Source organism: Aphelocoma coerulescens, chromosome 4 (assembly GCF_041296385.1).
Source record: "Aphelocoma coerulescens isolate FSJ_1873_10779 chromosome 4, UR_Acoe_1.0, whole genome shotgun sequence".
In the NCBI taxonomy this organism is placed as follows: domain Eukaryota; kingdom Metazoa; phylum Chordata; class Aves; order Passeriformes; family Corvidae; genus Aphelocoma; species Aphelocoma coerulescens.
The window spans coordinates 31,649,695-31,667,180 of NC_091017.1; the positions used below are offsets into that span (position 1 = coordinate 31,649,695).

Genomic DNA, 17,486 nt, shown 5'->3' on the forward strand with positions numbered 1-17,486 from the left:
CGCCACGCGGAGCGCTGAGGGCGCAGCCGCCATGTTCGTGCCTGGCAGGGCCCCGAGCTGTGTTTCGCTGGATGGGAAAAGAGGTGTAGGGAGAGGAGAAGGTTTCTGCCCGCTCGGAAGTGCGGGAAGATCGCATTTCTCGGCGTCCCCGTGCTATTGTGACAGCTGCGTGTGATGTTGGAGCCCTCTCTGAGAGTCTTGGGTGGGACAAAGTAACAGTGCTTAGTTAACCCCTGGTGTTGGGCATTGCTGTTGCCTGGTTTTCTCTTGTCTTTTACCTTTTTTTCCCTTCTCATTATTTTTTTCTTTCTCCTGGCAATCAGGCCAGGAGAAAGAGGAGGGTCACCAAGCTGATGAGGGGGCTGGATCACCTCTCCTGTGAGGGAAGGCTGAAAGAGTTGGGATTGTTCAGCCTAGAGAAGATTTTGGGGTGACCTAATTGTGGTCTTCAGTACTTGGAGGGAGTCCAAGAAGCAAGATGGTGAGAGACTTCTTACTAGGACATGAAGAGCTAGGACAAGGGGGAATGGCTTCAAAATGAAAGAGAATAGGTTTAGATGATATATGAGGAAGACATTTTTTACGGTGAGGGTGGTGAGGCAGTGGCACAGGCTGCCCAGAGAAGCTACGTGTACCCCATCCCTGGAAGTGTTCAAGGGCAGGTTCGATGGAGTCCTGAGCAACCTGGTCTAGTGGAAGGTGTTCCTGCCCATGGCAGCAGGATTGGAACTGGATGACCTTTAAAGTCACTTCCAGCCCAAACCATTCTGTGATTCTATGAAATATGAAACAAGTGTGCTTTATCCATCCAAATAATTTTTAAAATAAATTTTGGTTTAGAGTATCACCCTTTTCTACCATAATGTAGGTGGAAACTTTACCACCTCATCTTAGTTGCCCTTTCAGGCAGCTTATGATGAAGCTTGGGCACTAAGTTGCATTTGGTACGTTACCAGTATGTACAGGACAACCAGGGGATCAGGCCACAGCATGGGTTTAGGAAAGGCAGGTCCTTCTTGACTAATCTGATGTCCTTTTATAACCAGGTGGCCTGCCCACTGGATGAGGGAAAGGCTGTGGATGTGTCTGTATGGACTTAGTAAAGCCTTTGATGCTGTGTCTCACAGCATTCTTCTGGAGAAACTGGCAACCCTTGGGTCACCCACAAGAACAGGAGGCTCAGGGGAGAACTTGTTGTTTTCTACAACTACGTGAAAGAAAGTTATTGTGCGGTGCAGATTGGGCCCTTCTCCCAGGCAAGTAGCAGCAGGATGAGAGGAAATGGCCTCACACTGTGCCAGGGAAGGTTCAGGTTGGATATTTTCACGGGAAGGTTAGTTAAGCATTGGAATGAGCTGCCCAGGGAGGTGGTACAGTCACCACCCCTGGAGGCATTCAAAAAATGACTGGACATGGCACTTACTGCTACAGTGTAGTTGACATGGTGGTAATTGGTCAAAGGTTGGACTCAATGATCTTGGAGGTCTTTTCCAGCCTTAATGATTCCATGAATCTATGATTAGGGCTGTGTGCAATTTGCAATTACAAAGTAAGAGCTTGCTTTGTCCACTACGGTGGTTTATATGTTTATATCCTATTAGCTGACATGCTACTGTTACAAATGCTCTATCTGCTTTATTTTTTTTCTCCTTCTTTTTTTCTTTAACTGGAGTAGAGGCATAGTGAGATGAGTAATGCTGTAGACCATGGGATAATTTTTGCTTTAAGGCTGCAGGTATTCGCTAGAGTAGCCTGATAGGTGCAGCCAGTGAACTAAATGCCTTGAATTCCCCCTCCAAAACAATCCAGTTCCAGGAATCTTCACTCCTGATATTCAGTGTGTTTGCCTGTGCTCCCAGAGTGGACAGGTTGGTAAAAATGCCCGGTCAGCATAGCAGCTGTTGGCTAGCTTAAGGAAGCACTTTTCCTTTCCAGTGATGGGGGCTGGAGTGCAAAAGGCACTCTGTAGCACTGCTTGGTGTTGTCTATCTCACTTCAAAGCTGTGCAAGCAAAGTCTGAGCAGAGGATGAAAGCATGCCCTGAAGAACTGAAGTATTTCTGCAGAGAGAGATGATGAAAGAAGGAGTTATGTGATGAGGTGAAAATTGTGAGGTGATTGTGAAGTTTTACAGAATGAAATAAAGGTACATATTCTTCAGCTTTGTATTGGCTTCTTGATTTGATAAAAGGTGCTTACTACTGTACTGCTACAACCTGAAACTCATTAAACAATTATCCCATTTATTTGTTTTCTGGTGTGTTACTTTGTCAAATAGGCAGGACTTGACAGCAGTAGTTTTGCTGGCAGTTAACTTCTTGATTCTGTCGCCAAAGACTGAAGCAATTCTTGTGTGTGTTCTGATCACCTCGATCATCACTTGGGTAAGCTGCTTGTGGAGCGACCTTTCAGTGACTGGTATGCTCACAAGTTTTTTTAGCGTGTGTTACTTACAAGCACTACCTGCGTTTTCTGATTTTACTAGAAATTACTGTGTGGTATCAACTTTACTGCCTGTTACCTTTGGAAAGAAGGTCTGTTTGCATGTGATGCACTAGATGGTGCCGTTAGCACGAGTTAAATGGAAGGGCACTTCTGTGGAGCTGCTGCTCGAGTCAGTTTTTGTACTTCCGTTTGAATCTGCAGGTGCACCGAGACAGCTTTGGATAGCACTGTACTTTAAAGCCCATCATGGGCCTTTTGGTGGGTTTCATGCCTTTCACATGGGACAAAGTTCAAATATTGGTAGCATGAGTCCAGCACCTTTACTGTAGTATGTTGGTGGTGGGTATCTGCAAGTGAACATAGCTACTGATGGTTTTTTCAAGGGTGTAATGGCTCCATATAGACTAAACCATCTCCAGAGGTCCCTTAACCATTCATATGTTTTGTTATTGATGGGCTATTGTTCAAGAATTATAGGGTAAGAGGGACTCCTTAGTGCAGCAAGCAGCTTGTAGCTGTGGCTTCCTGCGTAGATTACAATATAGCAAATTGCTGTGGAAGGGAGGGGGGAAAATAGTGCTAAACTTGGTAGTGAGCTCCCTTTTAGATCTTGCTGTGTCAGAGATTTGGTAGATACAGTTATTCAAAGGGACAGCTAATTGCTTTGCCCAAACCTGTTTTAAAGGCATGATGTAGAATTCCCTTGGTGTCTGCTTAATGCCTTTCAAAGCCAGATCACTACAGCTGCTTGGAAGTTTTCCCTTTGAAATAGTCTTTATAACATCTTAATATTAGCCCATTTGTCCTTTTTTGTGCAAGTAACTGCTAATGGACATTCTCTGAAGACTGTCTACTAGGATGGGCCACTACTGAGAAATTCCTAGGGTGACTGAGAATATGTGTTCCACATAAGAGACAAATTTGGGCTTGCTCTTATGTCCAGGCCTTCTGCTGTCTATCAGGGGGCTGAGTGGGAATGGCTGCTGATTGTTTGAGATGTATTTTTGGAAACTGTTTTTTTGTAGGCCTGTTGCATTCTGTGTAACTTGGAACTGTGGAGAAACAAGGTGAAGTGGGACTATCACTTTTGTAAAGTAGATTAGTTGTCTAAGATTAAAATGCAAAGTCCACTGCTTTGGAATTTGTGTTCCAGATCAGAGGATAAGACTTGTTACTGCTTCTGCTCTTATCAAAAGGCAGACTTTTGTGATGCAGGTTAGCAGGGAGCCATCCATGTAGCTGCAGCCTGGTATTTAAGTCTCTACTGATACACCCATACATTTGCCTTGTATTACCATGTGTGTGATTCCCATAAAGCCTGATACCTTCCAGAATATATGAGCACTAATGCTTGTCATCTACCTACAACCCCAAAACAGTAAGTTGCAGGTTATAATAAAAACTTCCTCTGCTTTGCTCTAATTCACGTATGCCTAAAAGCCTTTCAAAAGCCACCCTCCTATGTCTGAAAGTCTTTTGGCTATGTCAGCTCATGGAAGATGTTTACAATTTCAAGAAATGTTGTGATTTTTCAAGAAAGCTTCAGAGAGTTCTGGCAAATGCTTGTTGGCATAGGTATTCATGATGTATTATTTGATTTAATTCCTGATTTGCACTTGAAGTAAGCTGCAGGAGGTGCTGGTGCAGAAGTATAACTTCTGTGTGCTTCTTGTTCCTGTGCCTTGGTGCACTGGCAGCTTCCTGTTTACAAGGTAACTGCTGTATTCTGGACTGAGTGTGTGTCAAGGTCACGTACTTCAGGCCAGGGAGTTTACTGGATCACGGAGTAACTGCTGTGTAAACAGGAAACTCCCAATAAGGATTACTCAAAAAATTATTTTTATTTAGTAAGTTAGTAAGTTGGAGGGGGGAGGGGGAAAGGGAAACTTAAGTTCTTGGAAGCCAACAAGATTTTTCCCTGTCTCCCACAAGATATGGATTTGGCTGCTTTTCCTATCATTTTTCCTGTTTGTGTTTGCTACCTGTTTTTTTCCCCTCAGGCTTCTTTCTTCTCCCCCTCTCCCCTTAGATGAGGTGATTCTTATGCTGATAGTGTTAAGGGCAATATCTGTTTGTTTTCATTGGGTTTCAAGGAGGGTGAGATTTTTATAAATAGATAAACAAAACCTGAGAAATGCTTTTGGAAGTGCATGTTGGGAGACAGACTGACTCTGAAAAGTTGAATAGTCACTTCAGTGACAAGCAAGTTTGGACAAAACTGAGTTTGTTGAATGGTCCCATTGATTTTGGTTTTGTGGAGAGACCTGAAGAATCTGCATTTCATTATTATCTCTGCAATTTTCCCTTCTTTGAGCACTCCTTCTTTAGAGACCAGATTATTTCTCTGTCCCTTGCCTTTTCAAATCCCCTTAAGTAAGGTTAAATGATACAGCTGAAGTGGTCTGTGTTTCTGCTGCAGGATATGGTGACCTTCTCTTCTATCTCGCCTGTCCCTTGCTTTCAGTTGTGCTGCTCCCGATTCTTGTAGTCATCACTGGCCTGATTTAAATTGCTTATCTGAAATAAAAGTCTCATTTTTCTTTCATGGATGACTTTCCAGACCACGAGTTGAAATAGCTTTTCAAGTGGCAGGATGAACACAGAGAAAAAACAACTGTCCCCTTTTAGCAGCCATGAGTAGTGTTTAGATGTGCTCAGTCCAGCTGCAGCCCTGTTCAGCTTTGTGGGTTTTCTAGGTCAGTCCCCTACTGAATCAGGAGGTGGCAGCATCTTGTGTTTGGTGCACATTTTGATTCCAGATCAAGATGAACTATTTTCTTTGCTGCAGGAAAGGGATCTACAGTGGTAACAGCTGGAGGAAAGGAAATGCAGGATCCCTTGAGATCACTGTAATGAAAGTGCTGCTTGGCATAGCTAGACCTTGTGGGGAGGTGGCAGGATTTGTTCAGGTGATATTTCAAGTGGTAAATTTTTGCTCCTTGTGTGGTGTCTGTTTCCCTGGGAAACAAGAGGCTGCAAGGTTGCAATTAAGGTCATCCCTGAGATGTGTTTCTCAGGTCTGTTTTTGACATTTGCATTTGCTGAGTTCAGCTGGGCCTTTACAGAACTATGAGAGCCGCCTGACCACAAGATCCTAACCAGACACCAGAAGTTAAACATGTCCTTATGGTCCTTACTGAATCCTCTTGCAGTTACTCTTTACTGGCAGTGAGCTCTGTACTTGGAGCTCATCTTACATGCTCTGCTGCACTGAAGGGGTGGGGTGTGTATTTGGTAATCTCTACTCACTCCCCTCTGCTGTGATTTATAGTTGCTGAAAGTACAGCTCTCTTCTTAGCTATCACCTCACTGGAAGTGTATGAACAATTACTATGTGGTACAAACTGTCTAGCCAAATTAGACAGGGATTTAAAGAACAAGCTTGACAAGACTAGGTGTCTACGTGGTACTATAGTGGACCCTATCATTAGCTAGATAGCCCTACCTTAAGTTCTCCTGAAATAGATGAATAGCACCTTGATGCAAACCAAGGAATTTTTTTGGTAACAAAAATAGTGTCCAGGGCTCTGCACAGAGTAATCACACCCAAGGGCAGCAGCACAGTTTAAAGCTATACACAACGGACAGATAGCTTTCAATAACATCATGGAGAGAACACATATCAGGTTTCCCTGTCTTGTGCCAGTGTATTTTTCTCCATTCTGTCCTGAGGAAGAAAGGGTTTTACTTTTTGATAGTACAGACATTTAAGAAAGAATTGAAGAGAGGCAGTACTGTGTGCTGTTTAGGTACCAGACTGTAAAGGTCACCTTTTCCAGCTTTCACTGTCGGAGGCAAGCACAGTGAGGCTTCAGTGTGCTGACAGTTCTGAACATCTTCTGCTGTGTTTCTGTCTGCAGAGGTAGCTGTTCAGGGTTGAAGGTCTGATTAAAGACTGAATGTAATCGTTGGGATAATGTTTCTGGGAAGTCATCTTTAGAGAAAGAAGGAAACTTGTATTTGGTGAGTTTGTAGGGGGTTTTCTGTTAATAAGTAGTTCTTCGGGAATCCTAAGCAAATTAAAACTCAGTTATCTGTATGTCTTTAGCAGAGTTTCTGGTGTCTAAGAAGATGTGACCATAAATGTTGTTCTCAATAGGGGCAGTAGCCTCTTTGCCTACTCTGCTCCCCAGACCTTCCTCCATTTCTTAAAATGTCAGAGCCAGTTGAGTTTGTCAGGAGACACTTCCTGCATTAATGGTCTGTCTTTGAGAAATCAGGTTCAGAGTAGCAGTTGCTCAGAGATTTAGACTATTAGAAGCAATATCAAAGGGGAATTGAAGGGCAGGAAGCAGCTAAGAGAAAAAAGGCAATCCATCTCATAATTGTAGAAATGCTTGTTTGGTACATATATCTGGTTTCGGGTAGAGGTTATGTATCCATCTCTTGACCCTAAAACCATGAAACTACATGAATGGGACCAAATGTTATGTTTGTTCATTAAAAAAGAAGGACAGTATGTAAATAGACATTAGCAATTGCATAAGGAGTTACTGTCTCATTCTGCATATATAAGCATGTGGATGGTCGAGACATATATTTTACACATCTTACTGTGGCAGGAAATTCATTTGCTCCCAATATTGTTCCCTCTTGCCTCTGCAACCTTCATGGTCAGACTCTTGGTTGTGACTAAATGTCTTGGTTCAAATTGCAAAAGCCGTGCTGCTTTGCAAAGTGGTTTTACTGTGTTTGATTGCAGATGGCTGCAGTGTGCATCACTGTCAGGAGATAAGCTGGTAATAGCCATTTGTGTTTGTGATGGCTTTTGCTTCTGTGATGGCTATAGTTTTTTTATTATTTGTACTCATGAAACAGGTTGCCCTGTTCTTAACCTCTCAGTCAAGCACCAAAGGAGATGTTAAGGCTGTGACTATGTGTTGTCATTACAGTGCAGGTTTTGGCTTGTCTCTTGCTTTTGTACTCTCATTGTCTTCCAGATGAATCACTGCTGTTATCTGGTATCACACCCTATTTTTAAACCACAATGCTTTTGGGGCTGCTGGGATACTCACGCTTCATATGATTGGAGTTTAGACTTGCTCATTCTGTGTCCTGTTTCAATTATCTTAAGTTTCGGATTTTTTTCCATGTGAGTTTGATTGTTTATCAAATGGTTATCTGTGTTACCCTCACTGGATGCTTAGAATAGTGAGTCAGATAGCAAAACTATATGATTTCATAGATAAAGAGGAGAGGTGTAATAGAAGCTAGGGTTCAAAGGATATTGCTGGATCTTCTGATTCCTCTTCCAACTCACAGATGATCAGCTGAAGTTTAAGTGCTATTGACTGTTTTTTTATTTACAGAAGCTTTAGAGTATCTGCAACTGAAGCTTAGAAGAACAGGTTGGACAATTATTAAGAGCTCAGATACCATAAGAGTGGGTATTCTATCGCCTTTGAGTTTTAGAAGTAGGATTCATACTTCAGTGCTTTGCCTCACCATAAATGTTAAAGAAAGGAAAGTAAGTTACCAGGAAATATTTTGTCTGCAGTAGACAAGTGGTAAGAGGTGAAATTTTGGAAGGAAATTATTAGACTCTGAATCAGTGATCAGAATCAGTATTGACAAGATTGCATGTGTTTGAAGCCTTGGTATCATATAGTAGGTTTCAGTATAGCACCGAAAAAGTTGAAGCTCAAAGAATTGTACACATTTCTCAGGAAATTGTCCATGAATTGGATTCAAGAAATGCTTCTTATCTGAGATGGCAGTTCTCAGTACATACGTTCCTCCAAAATTTTAAATTATGTCCTAAGGGGCTTCTGCGCATCTGGAGCCTTTAAGTCTCCTCCAGTTATTCATATGCCTCCCACACCTTCCCCCAAGAACCCCCCCACCATTTAAAAGTAGGAGACAATGTGGATGACCCCTCTCCTCATACAATGTGTGTTTGTGGTACAATGCTTTGGTTGGATAATGTATGTGAGCTAACTCTTAATAACTGAGTCTTGTTGCTGGAAGCTGAGGTGCCAATTGCATGGCAAGGCTTCCTGTGGGGCTTGATAAGTCTTGATGAAACATGGTGATTGTCAGGGAGACAGCACATGTGCCAGAGGTAGCAGGAGGGGCCTCAGGCAACTCCTGTGCCTTCACAGGTTCGCCTCAGAGAGGAGTTATTGTGGGAGCAGGTAATGAAATGCAATAGATTTGAGATGACGGCAATGGTTGTTCAGTCCAGAAAAGCTTACGAACTTAACTTGACCTTTTGGATGTTTTCTGGGAGCATCTACTCACCAAACGTCTCCATACAGCTCTGTGTTGATACATATGGAATGTGGTTTATCCTTTTCTTCTCAACCTTGGTTCTCTATCTGTTGTTATTGGACTAATCTGCCTCTCCAGCTCCTCACAGCTGTACTCTGAACTGTCATTTGTTCTGTCTCCTTTCTGCTCCTCCTCTGCCACCTGGCTTTCTCTGCAAGGCACCAACAAGTTCTGCTGCAAAGCAAGGCAACTGAGTACAGCTCACCTTCTCTGACCCAGGTGTAGAAATTCTTCCATGCTGAGATGTTTTTTTCAGACACAGCTTGCTCGGCAATTATTCAGATGAGTCATAATACATGGGTCTAATTTAATCTGCAGGGTGGTTTTGAGTTTGTCAGCACCGTTGGCTCACTATGCTTGTTTCTGACGTAGGATTTAGTCATTTTGATCCTATTTGTGGGGGGTTGTACTTTGACTTTTGTATCTTTTTTTTTGCCCCCAGAAGTATGTTGCATTTTTCTGAAAAGAGTTAACACAAGCCTGAGGATTTTCTGTTCCACATCTCCTAAAGTGAAAGCAGATGCAGAAATATGTAGTGTCACTGCGCTGATTTTGTCTGCCTTATCTTTGTCCTGGTAGTTTAGAACCCGTTTAACCAGCTGGCATCTGATGTATTGAAAAACCTACTTGTTTTTTTTGTTTGTTTTCTGCTCCTGAAATCTCCAGCTATTACAATAAATTTTCAATTCACCTGTAGTTTTTTTTTTCCAGAACCCTAAGTTGTCTAAATTCTCTTTAATCTGACCTGCATGACTCCTCATTCCTTGGTCTGTAAGGAGTAACTGTGTCTTTTGTGATTCTGAAAGGAGCTGACCCTGGCTAGCAATTAATAACTAGCTGATGGCTCAGGCCCATCCAGCAAGATGAGGGAGAGAATCAGAAGAGCAAAAGCAAGAAATACTCTTGGGTCAAGATGAAGACTCTTGGGTCAAGCTGAAGACAGTTTAAATGAAGGACAGTGTGTGTGTGGACATGAAGTGACACAAAGTCAGTAACTCGCTCCCTTCCACGAGCAGTGGGATGCCCAGCCAGTCTCTAAGCAACAATTACTTTGGAAAATATGACCCCCAGGGTTTTTTGCCAAGTATGATGTTATGTGATGAGGAATATCCCTTTAATCAATTTGGCTCAGCTGTCCTGGCAGTGATCCCTCACAATCTTCTGCTTACCTTTTAGCTTACTTGCTGGCAGGGAGTAGAAAAGTAGAGTGGAAAACAGAGAAGGTCCTGTTGCTGTGCAAGCACTGTTCAGCAATAGCTGAAATATTGGTGTGTTATCAATACTATTTTGGTCACAAATCCAAAACACAGTACCATATGGGCTGCTGTGATGAGAATTCATCCCAACCAGACAAAGTATACTCTCCTGTGGTAGTAGTCTCTGCAATGAGTTGAATAGTTTAATTGCCTCCTGTTTTATTTTATAACCTACTAACTGCTGCTCAGAAGTTCTTTTAAAATTTGCATCATGTAGCAACATGTTAGTAATTCTTCCAAGTATTGAAGTAGAAACCATAATTACGTGTGTATGATAGGTTAATTATCTTAATTATGGCTTCCTTGGGTATTATAGTTGCTTCAAATGTGGACATATTAGATAAGAACTTGACAATCCAAAGAGCAGCAAAAAAATTACTTTGCTTTGGGACCAAAAATCTTTGGTGGTTTGGGGATTTTTTTCCCTTCGAGGTCATTCTGACAATGCTAGATTACTTCAGTTTTAAGGCTTCTATATTTAAAAAAAACCCCCCAAACTTAAATTGACTTCTTTTTCAGGCTGTTCCATAGGGTAAAATAATTTTTAAAAAATCAGTTTCTGACTACTTCAAATTAAGCAATTCCATTTATTCTCCTTGTCATGCCTGTAATTTTGAGATGTGGCCACAGGATATTTTGTTCACCTTCAGTAACTATCTTCTAGTCTTAAGTCTGACAAGGTGGCTGTGACACTGAGGAAGCCAGGAACCTTCAGATTTGGTTCCTTATCATTGTTGTCTCCTGATCTTGGAAGGCTGTATGACAGCTGTCCCTCTTCAGAAAAGACATTCATAGATTTTGTGGACCCTTTAGTTCTTAGCTGCCCTTTTTCTGTGAGAAAGTGTGTGGGCCCTATTTTGTGGCACAGCCACCTTACAGTGCTTATGGGATTGTTAGTGAAAAGCACAGGTTTCTGTTCTTGTGTTACAAAGCAGATCACATCACATCTGGGTGGTTTAATTTGGTCAGTCAATTAAAAACTCTTAAATGGATGAAGTTAGATTGTGTATGGAAATATGGGCAGTGTCAAGGCAATCCAAACAATATGAAGTCTGGCTTTCTCGAAAGAAAGACGGGAACACTACAAGGTCATGAAACCTAATGCCTAGGATGTAATCTCTGCTTGATTGGTAAGTGGCAAAAGGGATGCCAGAGCCCTGAGAGCCTGCACCTGTTGAGGGGATGCTATAGAGTTGGGGAGCAGGTGACCATGCCTCTTGTGATAGAAAGAGCAACTTCCTTGTGGAAGGGATTGTATAGTGTTTGCTGCAATCCAGAAACCCATCAGAGTGACCAGAATCAAACCTGCCAAAGAGGACAAGTCTCTTAGGAGAGACTTGCCTATATGTGTTTTGGATTTTTTTAAAATTTTGCTTAGGCACTTTGCTTTTCCTGCTTAAAACATTAATTTTAGTTTCTAGTAAAATTTCTCTTTTTAAGTTGAAAAGTCTTTTAAATTTCTGCAGAGCTTGCCACTCCAGAGATATCTTGACAGATGCAGCTAGAGAGGTCAACTTAGCAGGTGAGAGCTACTACAGATGGCTGTGTGCAGGCAGGCTGCTTGGCAGCCCCAGCTGGCCTGGGCTGCGCAGGCACTGCCTTCTTGAGTACCTGCTGGCAGGGAACAGTGCCTTGTGATGGCTTTCCCATCTGCTATTGCATGGGAGAGTAGGACATGCCTTTCTTCCGAGTAAGAAACTAGGCAGTATTAGCAGATTAACAGTCTAGGGCTTTTTGCTGTTTTCTAGGTTGAAAGGCTTTAGCCATTATGCAATACCTCCATGCCTGTCCTAGCTCCTACTGGCTGCCTGTTTGGATCACCAGCACTGCTCACAGAGTCAAAGTCAGCATTTTTGCTGCTTTCTCAAGATACCTCCTGTTGCAGTGAGGCCAAGAAAGTTGGGTTTGTACAGATCTTTGTCTGACTGGCTTTTGGTCAGTGTTGTTGGCTGTGTCATTGATCACCTCACCCCTAAGTGTTCCCTTGTGCCTAGGAGTCCTGAGTTCGAACACCAGCTTTGCATCAGTACAGGAGTAAATATCATCTCCCTTTCATATGGTGGCATTGAACTATTGAGGGTAAGTACAGAGGAAATGTGATGGCAGAAGACTTTTTTCCCCATAAGAAACCAGGCTGTGGTATTTTTTTCTGGGTCTGATACCACTCTGATACAGATCCAAAATCAGATCTGCCACTTCACTTGTAGTTCAAAAGAAAAATGGAAATAGTAGAGGTGGATATAATCTGATGATCAGGTCATCTGCTGGGGGAGATACTGTAAGGATGTGCTTATTGCATGTTTTCTCTTTTGCTCCACAGCTTTGTAGCGTAGTCATCTAAGTGCAAGTTGGGTAGGACCAGAACTGCTGTACCTCACAGTGATACTGGTTTAATTAATGCAGTAGCTTATGTCTTAGTGGCCATTGTCAGTTGTGCAGAAGGTTATGTCCTTGGGAGATCCTTGTTTTTATGACCCATTTGCTGATTGGTGTGATATGTGCTAAGTAAGGTCTTCTACAGTGTTGCCACAGCTGGAGATAAATTCCTTCCAGTTACAAGTAACAGTGATGTCAGCCCAGAACTGCCCTGTTATTTAAAGCTGGATAGTCAACTGCTTTATACTTTTCATAAATATTACACAGCTGTTTGTCACATTCATATCTTGCAGCAAGGTAGTAATTGGATAATGTGTGAAAACTCACTGTAAATTCATTGCTTTTAATTTCACTGAACGCCTGTAGCATTTGCATTGTTTGATAATTTTACAAGTGCTGGAACTTCAACCTGGTTCTGCAGGTGGTTAAGTCATGTCTCCTCTCTAGTGTGATATCTCTGGCTGTGTGTCATGCTGTCTTAAGGAGTGAAAATTAGAGAGAGGTGCTTCCTTTTTTTGTTTGAGAAAGGCTGAGGCTTGTTCTGGCTATAGGTGCTTAAAAATATTGCAGAGATATCAGAAAATACAGTGATTAAAACTACCCTACTCCATGATCCCCTGCTGCTTTGGAGGCATGTTTGGTTGCTTCCCACCTTGCTAGGCAAACTTCTGAGCTTTTCAGGCCTTGGGTTTGTCATCTCACTCCCTCTTAATGCTTAGCTGAGAACATGACACAAATTGTGTTGCCTGTCCAACTTCTGCTCTTGTGTTTATTGTTGTGTGCTGATGATCTGTTTGATTTGCCAGCTATCTTATGAGTGGGGAAGTAGCATCTTGAGAACCAGCTCAAGTTTTAATGTTGTAACTGCTGTCACAGGTTTGAGTCTTCAGGATGGGAAGCTTCTGTTCTCCCCTTCTTCCTGCTCCACTCTGTAGGAGTTATTTTTGAATGTTGAGTTGAATGTTACCTGACCTTAGCAAATGGTAATAGAAGTATGAATAAAATCAAATTCTGTTCTGCTGAACACAGAAGATAAATGACTTCTAAAGAAAGACTCCAGAGTACAAACCTCCTCAGGCTGGTGTGAAGAATTTCCTTAACTTTTTGTTTTGAATGCATCTTCTGTCAGTACTCCTTTAACAGTCCAATAGTCTGTCGATCCTAAGGATTTTCTACCTAACATGCTGAAAGAGGATTTATCAACCAGTTTGTTTTGACCAAACCGTTCATTGAATCTTTCCTTGATCCTTTGTTATGTTGGCATTTTATGAACCAGAATTTGCTATTTTGCCATCTGCCTTTGGAGATACCACCAGCTTTTTGAAGGGCATGTTAATAGACTCCCTTCCTCTTCTCTGTGTTGTCTCTTTTTTCCCCTTGTTTCTAAAGCCTTTTTGTCACAAGAGAATAAACTTGGTCCAGGCTTCCAGTATGGTGACCTGAAACAGCCTTCATATTTCTTATAGGTGATTAATCCATTTAGTTGTCACGACCTGATGGGAGTCCCTAAGAATAGGTCCAACACGCCAACGCTGCTGTCACTTGGAGGACCGGATGTGTGGCAGACATCCTGCAGGTAGCATTAAATTGGATGAACTGCATTCTGGAAGAAGTCTGACTAGCTAAACTCAGTATGGCAGTGATATGTGGACAGTGATACTGGGGCACATTAGTGGAGCACTAAGTAGATGTGTATAAAAACCAATGGCTTTAAAAGCCTTAGTTTGTTGATAAGATGTATCTAAATATGAACTGCCTAGCTGTTTGCAGTATAAAACTCTACACTCCAGACAGATCATCTCCCTGTTCCAGGTGTTCAATATTAGCACACAAGAGTCCTGGGAAGAGACTGGCAGCCAGAGCCACTTCCAGTCAGAGACCAATTCAACTGTTGTGGCTAAATGATCTAACAATAAGCACTGGTGTTTTCCCAGCTGGAGCCAAGTGGCTACTTGTTCATGGTGGATTTTCATTGTTTGGCTTCTCTTTCTTGAAAGAGAATGAAGAACTGAAGAGAAATAACCACCCTTTTAAATTAAATATGTATAGATAAGATATATATCATGCCTTAGTAACATGCCATTGCAAGCAGCAAACTGATTCTGGTTTTCCTTTCCATATAGGACTTGGTTAAAGTTTTAGGTGGTCAGAATCTAGGTCCTAGTGAAGCATCTTTCATATTTTGATATACCATTTCACTTTCAACAGACTTTTTCTTAACCTCTGCCTTAGATGTTTGTTCAGGCAGTAGCAGCTAGTCCTCTCCATCCCAGAAGTGCAACGGAATGTAGCTCACAATCAAGCTGTCATTTTAAAACCTGCAGTCTAAAGAGGAAAGTAGTGCAGTTGTCACCAGAAGTGGGGGTGAGGGGAAGGTCAAGGAAGACTCATTTTCAAGACAGAAAGATGGAGACCTTCATCTGAAATACAAAGCAGTGCAGCATATGCTATTCCTGTCATGAATAATGGTTAGAACACAGCAGGCTGCTTTACTTAACAGTTAGGAATGTCTAATGAAGACCTAGTATCTTAAGTGATACAAATGAGTCTTCACTCCTCACACAATTAAGTTTTCCATGTTATTGGCAAACATTACACTTGGAGTAGAATAACACGAGCTAAGATTTCTTCAAACTGATTATATTTAGATTTTTGTCTGGCCTTAGTAGAGTGTGTGGGAGAATTTTGCTTGTTAGGTTTTTATCTTGCATCTTGTGGCTAGTGACAGACTGCTTCTTGCTGTTGCAGCAGCAGCTCCACCTCTTTCTAACATCAGTTAGGAGAGGTTACATACAAATTAAGTAAACTAGTCCTGGGGCTATTTGTGAGGATGACCACAATGATACCTGACGTGAAGGGGAGGCAGAGAGGAAAAAAGAATTCATGGTTAACAGGTTTCTTATGTTCTCTTCTGATATTCTTTTCTGATTTATTTTCTGTTGGGATAGGGAAAGGAGATAATAGTTAACTACAATGCGGTGAAGGTGCCGCACCCCAGTGTTACAGGAAGGATGGTTAGGGACGCCAGAAAAAGGGATGACCTTTGGAATGCTTTTGTTCAACTTGGTGCAGCTCAGCTGAGTCATGTTGACTGCATGGTGGTTTCTATCCCATCACAGCACAAAGCAACATTATATTAACTTAACATGTTGTTATAAATCAGAGGGAAGTAAGTTCAGGTCACCCTGCAGTTGGCAGCTGACTAGTGAATACAGTTCAGCAGGTAATTGGTCACTAGTTAATGTGTGGTGACTTGGCTGATAGCAGGCATCTTTCCTCAGCCTCAGCTCCTTGCAGGACCACCTCACAAAACTTGTGCCTTGTGATCCTAACTGCCAGCATAGTGGGTTAAATATGTGAAGACACAAGCTTGTGTATTCAAACATAGGACTCTCAAAGATGTAGAACTTGCTGTTTCCTTCAAAAATCCTTGGAGCTGTTTGTTTGGATAATTAGAAATGTCTACTTAGTTGCCTACCAGGTACAAGCTTTTGCTTTTGGTGCAAAATTAAGTCTGAATGACTTTAGCAGTGTCTCCCAGAAGACATTCTCTATGTGAGAATCCTGGATTATTTAAGCTATAAACAGCACTTTCTGACCTGGTCATATCTGAGAATTAACTTTCATCCATCAGTGCTGAACTTGCAGGGAGAATATTTGAAGTGTGTTATACTGCCAGTGTAATGGAGATTTCTGGCACTGGAAAGAACGGTGGTAAGAGCAGTGTCCCCTAGGGTTTGAGTCAGTTGTCATCATATTGGCTTCTAACACTATCTGAGACACCTTGGGATATATGAAATGTCCTCCTGGGTCTGGCACACAGGGCTTGGTCAGACCCTCACCTTTCCTGGGCAGCACTTGGAGCTTGTGTCTGATAGTGACGTCAGCAGAGGCACGGAGCTGCCTGCTGTTGGCTCCCTTGGTCTTGAAGAAAGAGGCAGAAGAGCTAGTCCACCAACACCTGACTGCTAGGCTAAGGGGATGGGGAGCTGATGCTTGTAAATGTCAGCTACTAGTAGTTTTGCCCACAAGTGTGTCAGTGTTTGAAGCACAGCTTCTCCCTCCCCCTGCAACTGGAGATGTTGGAAATTTGTTCTCCTTTTCAAATGTATTAGCACTCATTCTGGTCTTGCTGGTGGCAGAAGCAACTTCAGTTAAAGATACCTTTGTAAAGGATAACAACTTTGAAAAGTTGTAATTGTCTTTTGAAGTCTTTTCTTTCTTGACAGCCCAGGTTTTGCTGACTCGTGGGAATGTCATGGATGGCTGAATATCTTGAATACATGCTCATAATCTCCAGCATAAGATTTAGGGCTGCCAAGTACTTTACAAGGGTTTGGCGTGGGGAATTTCTGGAGTATTTGAACTAAAATACTGTTTACAGTGGGTGAGCACTAGTCTGTGCAAAGTCTACTGCCAAGCTCTTGTGGAGTCACCATCATTGCAAAGCATTTGTTTTGTGGACTATGTCAGTGTGAGCAAGTATCACTGCCTTCCCAAATTAAAAATTGTGCAGACTTCTATACTTTTGCATTCTGCTAGTTCTAACAGCTGTGTTGAATGAGCTTTGGATCAAGAACAGAGAGCATTTGCGTGGCTTCAAGTTGTAACAATATTGGCTGTCTTTACAGTGTGGAAGGAAAAAGATTTCCTGTTATTTATTAGCAGCTTAGCTAATATTAGCAACTAAGTCACAGTCATGAAAGCCCTTGGCTAGAACTGTGTCTTGCAACACTTGTTCATACAAAGCATTTTTTCTAGCATTGGGCGCAAGACCAATTTTTAATGAATATTATACACTGGCCCTGAGAAATCCTTTATGTTTGTAAAAACATAAAAATCCTTTATGTTTGTAAAAAAGTGTAAAAACTGAGAGGACTTCACAGATGTTGCTATTGATCAGCTGATTGGGAGGCCATGTGCTGGCTTGAGCTCACCTTGCAGCGAAATTGCCTTGCTCTGTGTGCCATCCTACAGGGAAGCCACCCTTCTAGGGAGGCAGTGAATAGATGAAGGGTGAAAAGTCACCCTTTGTGCACGTTTTCCTCACTTGAGCAGCACCATAGTCTGGCAAAGTTCAGACCACTTCTCTCTGTGGCTTAGCAATGAAAACTGCTGGATGAGCTAAGACAGCTCATAT

The 17,486-nt window shown here is 42.1% G+C and overlaps 1 protein-coding gene across 7 annotated transcripts in view; it reads left to right on the top strand.

The window, feature by feature from the left end:
- The first annotated feature begins 99 nt into the window (after window positions 1-99).
- The window catches only part of TMPRSS11E (transmembrane serine protease 11E), a 45,455-nt gene continuing 28,068 nt past the window's right edge, over window positions 100-17,486 (top strand). For 3 of the 7 annotated variants that reach the window (XR_011150648.1, XM_069013400.1, XM_069013410.1), the window contains exon 1: window positions 2,295-2,383. The gene's annotated coding sequence lies outside the window, so the exon portion shown is untranslated. Of the gene's footprint in view, window positions 203-2,294; window positions 2,418-8,493; window positions 8,579-11,790; window positions 11,874-11,964; window positions 12,050-17,486 lie in introns of those variants that run through there. The other 4 variants (XM_069013403.1, XM_069013405.1, XM_069013406.1 and 1 more) reach the window with 4 other exon arrangements.